The sequence below is a fragment of the Rattus rattus genome, chromosome Y (genome assembly GCF_011064425.1).
Source record: "Rattus rattus isolate New Zealand chromosome Y, Rrattus_CSIRO_v1, whole genome shotgun sequence".
In the NCBI taxonomy this organism is placed as follows: Eukaryota; Metazoa; Chordata; class Mammalia; order Rodentia; family Muridae; genus Rattus; species Rattus rattus.
This window is the reverse complement of record NC_046173.1, coordinates 964,036-969,986: the sequence shown is the minus strand read 5'-3', so window position 1 is coordinate 969,986 and position 5,951 is coordinate 964,036.

Sequence of the window (5,951 nt, the reverse complement as noted above, 5' to 3'; positions counted from 1 at the left end):
CTCATGTGACAGGATTGCTCAGTTGATTATTCTTCAAAGCTTACATGATCATTTTCCTTCTTCAGGGGTCTCTAGAGGCACCGAGAAGTTTGGCTCTTCTGGAACTGATTCTGCTTATTTAATGATGGACCTTAATTCCAGACCCTTTTAGAGGTTTATATAGAAGGAAAACCTTTGCAGAATTCTAGATACAGGGGATGATAAGAGCATTATCTCCTCTACTTGGTGGCCTCGGCATGGCCTGTCACTCAATCATCCCCATTCCTTACAAGGACTAGGGTATGAGGCCAACCACTATCATCTCATGCTCCTTGATCTGGCATGCTCCAGAAGGCCAATCAGGAAGGGTTTATTCCTTATCTCCTCCCTCTTCCTGTTAACCTTTAGGGAGGATGTCTTACAGGGTCTAGGTCTGATATTGACCAGCAGAGGTACTCTTGAAAAGCTCGAGATTATGAAGAGAATAGGCTCTGGTGGGGGAAGGGATTAGGAAAAAGGAACAAGGAAAATTAGAACTGGTCTCACAAGGAAGGTAATATAGGAAAGGCAGGGCCTGGGTTTTCCTAGGTGCCATTGAGGTTCTATGCCCATACCCTGGCTCACGGAGGGAGGCAAAATGGGTTCCTCAATGGCATCTATCCTCTGAAAAATTAAGCTGCCACTAAATTGGTTAATGAACAATTACAGCTTGGTCATTTAGAACCGTCCATTTCACAATGGAATACTATTTTTTGTGATAAAGAAAAATCAGAAAATGAAGACTTCACCATGATTTTAATAGCCATTAATGCACAGATGGGTTTATTTGCCTCGATCAACAATGCCTACCCTTCTCTGCCTTACCTAAACCAATGGAAGATATTAATTATAGACATTAAGTTGATTGTTTCTTTTCCATCCCCTTGTGTCCACAAGACAGACAGAGGATTTGCATTTACCGTTATAAATGTTTATCAATCTGTTGTATCATTGCAACTTAGGTCATATAGAATAATATTAAATAATCATAAATATTAAGGACAAATAATGTTATGCCTTTCAGCTACATGCAGGTCAAAATATCCAGAACATTTGAATTCTCAAAGGGAAATATTAGAGATAAAGAGAAATGTTTATGTTGGCTGAATACATGAGAATGATGAAATTAGGACCTCCTAGTGTCTGTGTTGAGACAATGAAACGTGCTAAATTCACTCCTGTTGGCTCCAACTCCATGTATGGAGCACATTTTTAGCCACTTTCTTGTAGTCAGTCTGTTTGTCTGCCAGGTGTCTTTAGTCTGTCTCTGTGCATTACAAGATGCATGTATGTATGTATAAAATTCAATTTGCCAGACATCTGCTATGCACATTTAGTAAGCAAAGTATCTGGTCTACAGTAAGTCAGATAAGCGCTAATGTTCTGACATGGATTCCTAAAATATTAGCTGGGTCATCTTGGTATCATTTAGTGTCTGCTATCCCTCACTAGTTTCCACAATGGAGTAATATTTGTTGTTTGCCCAAGTTGGCGAGTAAGTCATAAGTATGTTATACTCCATCCACCACACATTAGACAAATTCTTCCAGTAATCCATCACCTTTTGAAGGTTAGCTTGCATCCTAGGCCCAAACTGAATAAGTTTACTCTTCGATTCTATGGTTTTTAACCCATGATTCTATTTGGAATAAAAATGAGACTCATTGAGTAAATGATCCCATTCCACAGTTCCCTGCACCCAAATCTTGTGGAGAAGAGGGATGAACACCCAGAAGTGTGATTAATCCTGAGACAACAGGACAAAGTGCAACTTCCTAGGAACTTTGACCACATCCCTGGACCAAGAGGAAACTGCATAGTATCTCAGAAAAGTGGATTATAGGAACAGTCACCTGAATTTACCGGTGGTTCTGGTCTGTGTCCAGAAGGAATTGAAATGGTCAAAAAGCTCCTTACAATCAAATCCCATTAGGGTGACACATGGACCTTTAAAAGTGAAGACACTCCTGAGAAATCAGAGGAGATTAACCTTTGCTTCCATTCAAGAACCAAAATGGAATCAACTAGTGCCAGCTGTGCCTTCTTATCCAAAGGTCCAAAGTGCAGTCATGGGTAGAAACTGTCTGATTGCTTCAAGCTCCAAGAAATGAAATATAGTCACCAGGATTGCCTACACACCTATGAGCAGAGGCATAACCCACTTTTCTTCTCCAAGTAACCTGCTGGGTATATTCAGTACGTACAGGGGAAGAAGTCCTCTGGGACAGGATACTCCAGGTTTCTGACTATGCCCAGAAAGCTTATTTCATCCTAGAACTGTATACAAACAAATTCTGTAGGGAAGAGAACTGAACACCCAGAAATGTGGATCATTCTGAGACTGCAGGACAGACTGCCATTTTTGAGGACTTTTGACAACATCCCTGGCCCAAGAGGAAAATGTAAAGAGCCTCAGGTAATAGAAATATAGGACGAGTCAGAATCAGGTACCTGAGGTTCTGTTCTGTTCCCTGTACAGAACAAAACCGGAAAAACAGCTCCTTGCAACCAAATCCTATGGTGGAGAGAATTGGACCCTCAGAACTGTGGACACCCAAGAAAAATGAGAGGAGAATACCCTGTGCCCACATCACAACCCAAGAGGGAATTGCCTAGTGCCTTCTCTGCCTCATGAGCGCAGGGATTAGTGGCAGTCAGTAGCAGGACACTTTTGAGTACTGCCTGCTTCAAGAACTGAAAGAAAATCACCAGTAGGGCCTACACACTTGACAGAAGAGCACCTGTCCTAAAAAAAGGCCAAAACAACATGAAAACATTTCTATAATATTGACACAGAGGCCTACAGTAAGGTCAAACCACTGTCAGAAACAGCAAGAGAAACTAACAACATAGACAGCCTGATGGCAAGAGGCAAGCACACAAATGTACATATTAGAAACCAAGACAAATTGGCATAGTCAGACTATAGTACTCCCATCAAAGAAAGTACTGGATATTCAAACAAATCAGAAAAGCAAGATTTAGATTTAAAAATCACATTTTATATTAATGATGGAATGCTTTAAAAAGGACATAAATGCTCCTGTAAATAAGTTCAGGACAGCACAGGAAAACAAGTAAAAGCCCTTAAAGAGGAAACACAAAAATCCTGAAAGAATTAAGGAAAACACAACTAAACAGGTAAAGGAATTGAATAAAGCCATTAGGGATTTTAAAAATGGAATTAGTAACAATAAAGAAAGAGCAAAGGAAGACAACCCTGGAGATAGAAAAAGAAGAGACGAAATCAGGATTCATAGATGAAAGACCATAATACAAGAGATAAAAGAGAAAATCTCAGGGATAGAAGATACCATGGAAACAGTTGACACAATCTTCAGTGAAAATGTGAAATGCAAAAAGCTCCTCACTTGAAACATCCAGGAAACCCACGGCACAAGGAGAAGATCAAACCTATGGAAAATATGTATAGTAGACAGTGGAGACTCCCGTTTTAATGGCCAGTAAATATTTTGAAAAAATTGTAGAAGAAAAGAAAAAGATACCAATAAACATAAAGAAAGTTACAGAGCACAAAAATAGATTAGACCGGAAGAAAAATTCCTCCAGTTACATCATAGTCAAAACAAAAAATAAACAAAACAATTAAAGAATATTAAAAGCAGTAAAGGGAAAAGATCAAGTGACATATATACAGACATATATGAGAAGTGTATCAGACTTCTCACCAGAGATTTTAAAATCCAGAAGATCCCCGAGAAATGTCATACAGAACACAAATTCTAGCTCAGCATACTATATCCAGCAAAACTCTCAATTAATATCGATGGAAAATACAAAATATTACACGATGAATCCAAATTTAAACAATATCTTTCTAAAATTCAGCATGAAAAATGGCAATAAATGGAAAACTACAATAACTGGGAAACTTCATCACAGAAAAGAAAGAAAGTTCTCTTTCAACAAAACAAAGACAAGAGACACACTAATATAATACCACCTCTACCAAAGAAAATAACAGGAATCATCACACACCATTCTTTAATATGTTTCAATATCAACAGACTCAACATCCCCCACAAATTAGACATAGAGTAACAGACTGGATTTATAAAGAGGGCCCAAGATTTTGCTGCAGAAAGGAAACACTCACACGTCAGAGACAGATAGTACCTCTAAATAAAAGGCAGAAAAAGAACTTTCCAATTAAATACTCCAAAGAAACAAGTTGCAGTATCCATTTTAATAACTAAACAAGATTGATGTTCAAACGACAGTCACCTGAATCGATACCCTAGCATGTTTCATATTCATCAAAGGAAAAATCCACCAAGACGACCTCTCAGTTTTAAATATCTATGCACCAAATCCAGTGTACCTACATTCATAAAGAAACATTTATAAATATCAAATACACATTGAACGTCACACAATATTATTAGGAGATATTAACACCACACTGCCATCAGTTGACAGATCGTTGAAAGATTAAAGAGAGATAAGGAGAAATTAATATAAGTCATGGACTAGAAGGTCTTAACTGATATTTATAGAACTATTCATCCTCAAAAAACTGGCCTCAGTAGGTACAAGAAGATATAAATAATCCCCTGCATCCTATCAGATCATCATGCATAAGGACTGGTGTTCAATAACAATTACAATAACAATAACAATATCAATAACAATGACAAAACCCAAATATACATGGTAGGTGTAAAACGCTCTACTCCGTGATAATTTTTGAAAGCAGAATGAAAGAAATTACAGACCTTTTAGAATTTACTGAATATTAAGGCACAACATTAAAAAATTATAGGACAAAATAAAAGCAGTGATATCAGAAGAACTCATGGTTCTGAATGCTTACAAAAAGAATCAGGAGGGAGAATACATCATCAACTTGATGTAACACCTAAAAAATTAAGGAAGGAAGCACACCAAAGAAGAGTAGATATCAAAGAGCAATGAAACTCAAGGCTGAAAACAAAATGGAAAGAAAAATGTTGCGAGGATGAGCGTTGAATACCCAGAACTGCAGACATCTTAAGACCACTGGACAGACTGCCACTCTGCACACCTCTGGCCTTATCCCTAGCCAAAGAGAAACTGTACAGTGCCTGTGAAAACAGGAATATAGGAATAGTCAGCTGCATTACAGAGAGTACATTCAGTACTGGTCTGTGCACAGGACTGAATTGAATTCGTCAAACAACTCCTTTCACCCAATACATTAAAGGGAAAAACTCTGGAAAAATTCCGGTAACAGTGGTCTCAAAATACAAAATGAAATATTGTGGATTAAAATACTGAAAATGCAAAGAACTATGAATTAGCCAGAAGTAATCCTGCATAGAAATAAGACTGTTGACGGCCGTTTTTTAGCGGGATTCCCAAACTCATGGATCCCGGCCCGCAGCAGCTCACTGCTCCCAAACCCCATGGGAGAGAGAGCTCACTGCCCGTACGGTGGGCACTCCTTAGACTGCAGAGCAGGAGAGACCACCAATACTGCCTACCCCTGCCCACATCCCTGGCCCAAGAGGAAACTGTATATGGCCTCTGACTTCCTGGAGATAAGGGCACAGGAGCAGCAGGTCCCCTGAGTCTCAGATACCGCCAGAACCTGTAGGGACCGAACAGATAAACAGTTCTCTGCACCCAAATCCCGTGGGAGGGAGAGCTAAACCTTCAGAGAGGCAGACACGCCTGGGAAACCAGAAGAGACTGCTCTCTGCACACACATCTCGGACGCCAGAGGAAAACACCGGAGGCCATCTGGAACCCTGGTGCACGGAGGCTCCCAGAAGGAACCTGACCTGCCTGGTGCACTCAAGACACAGGCCCACAGGAACAGCTGAAGACCTGTAGAGGGGAAAAACTACACGCACGAAAGCAGAACACTCTGTCCCCATAACTGGCTGAAAGAAAACAGTAAAACAGGTCTACAGCACTCCTGACACACAGGC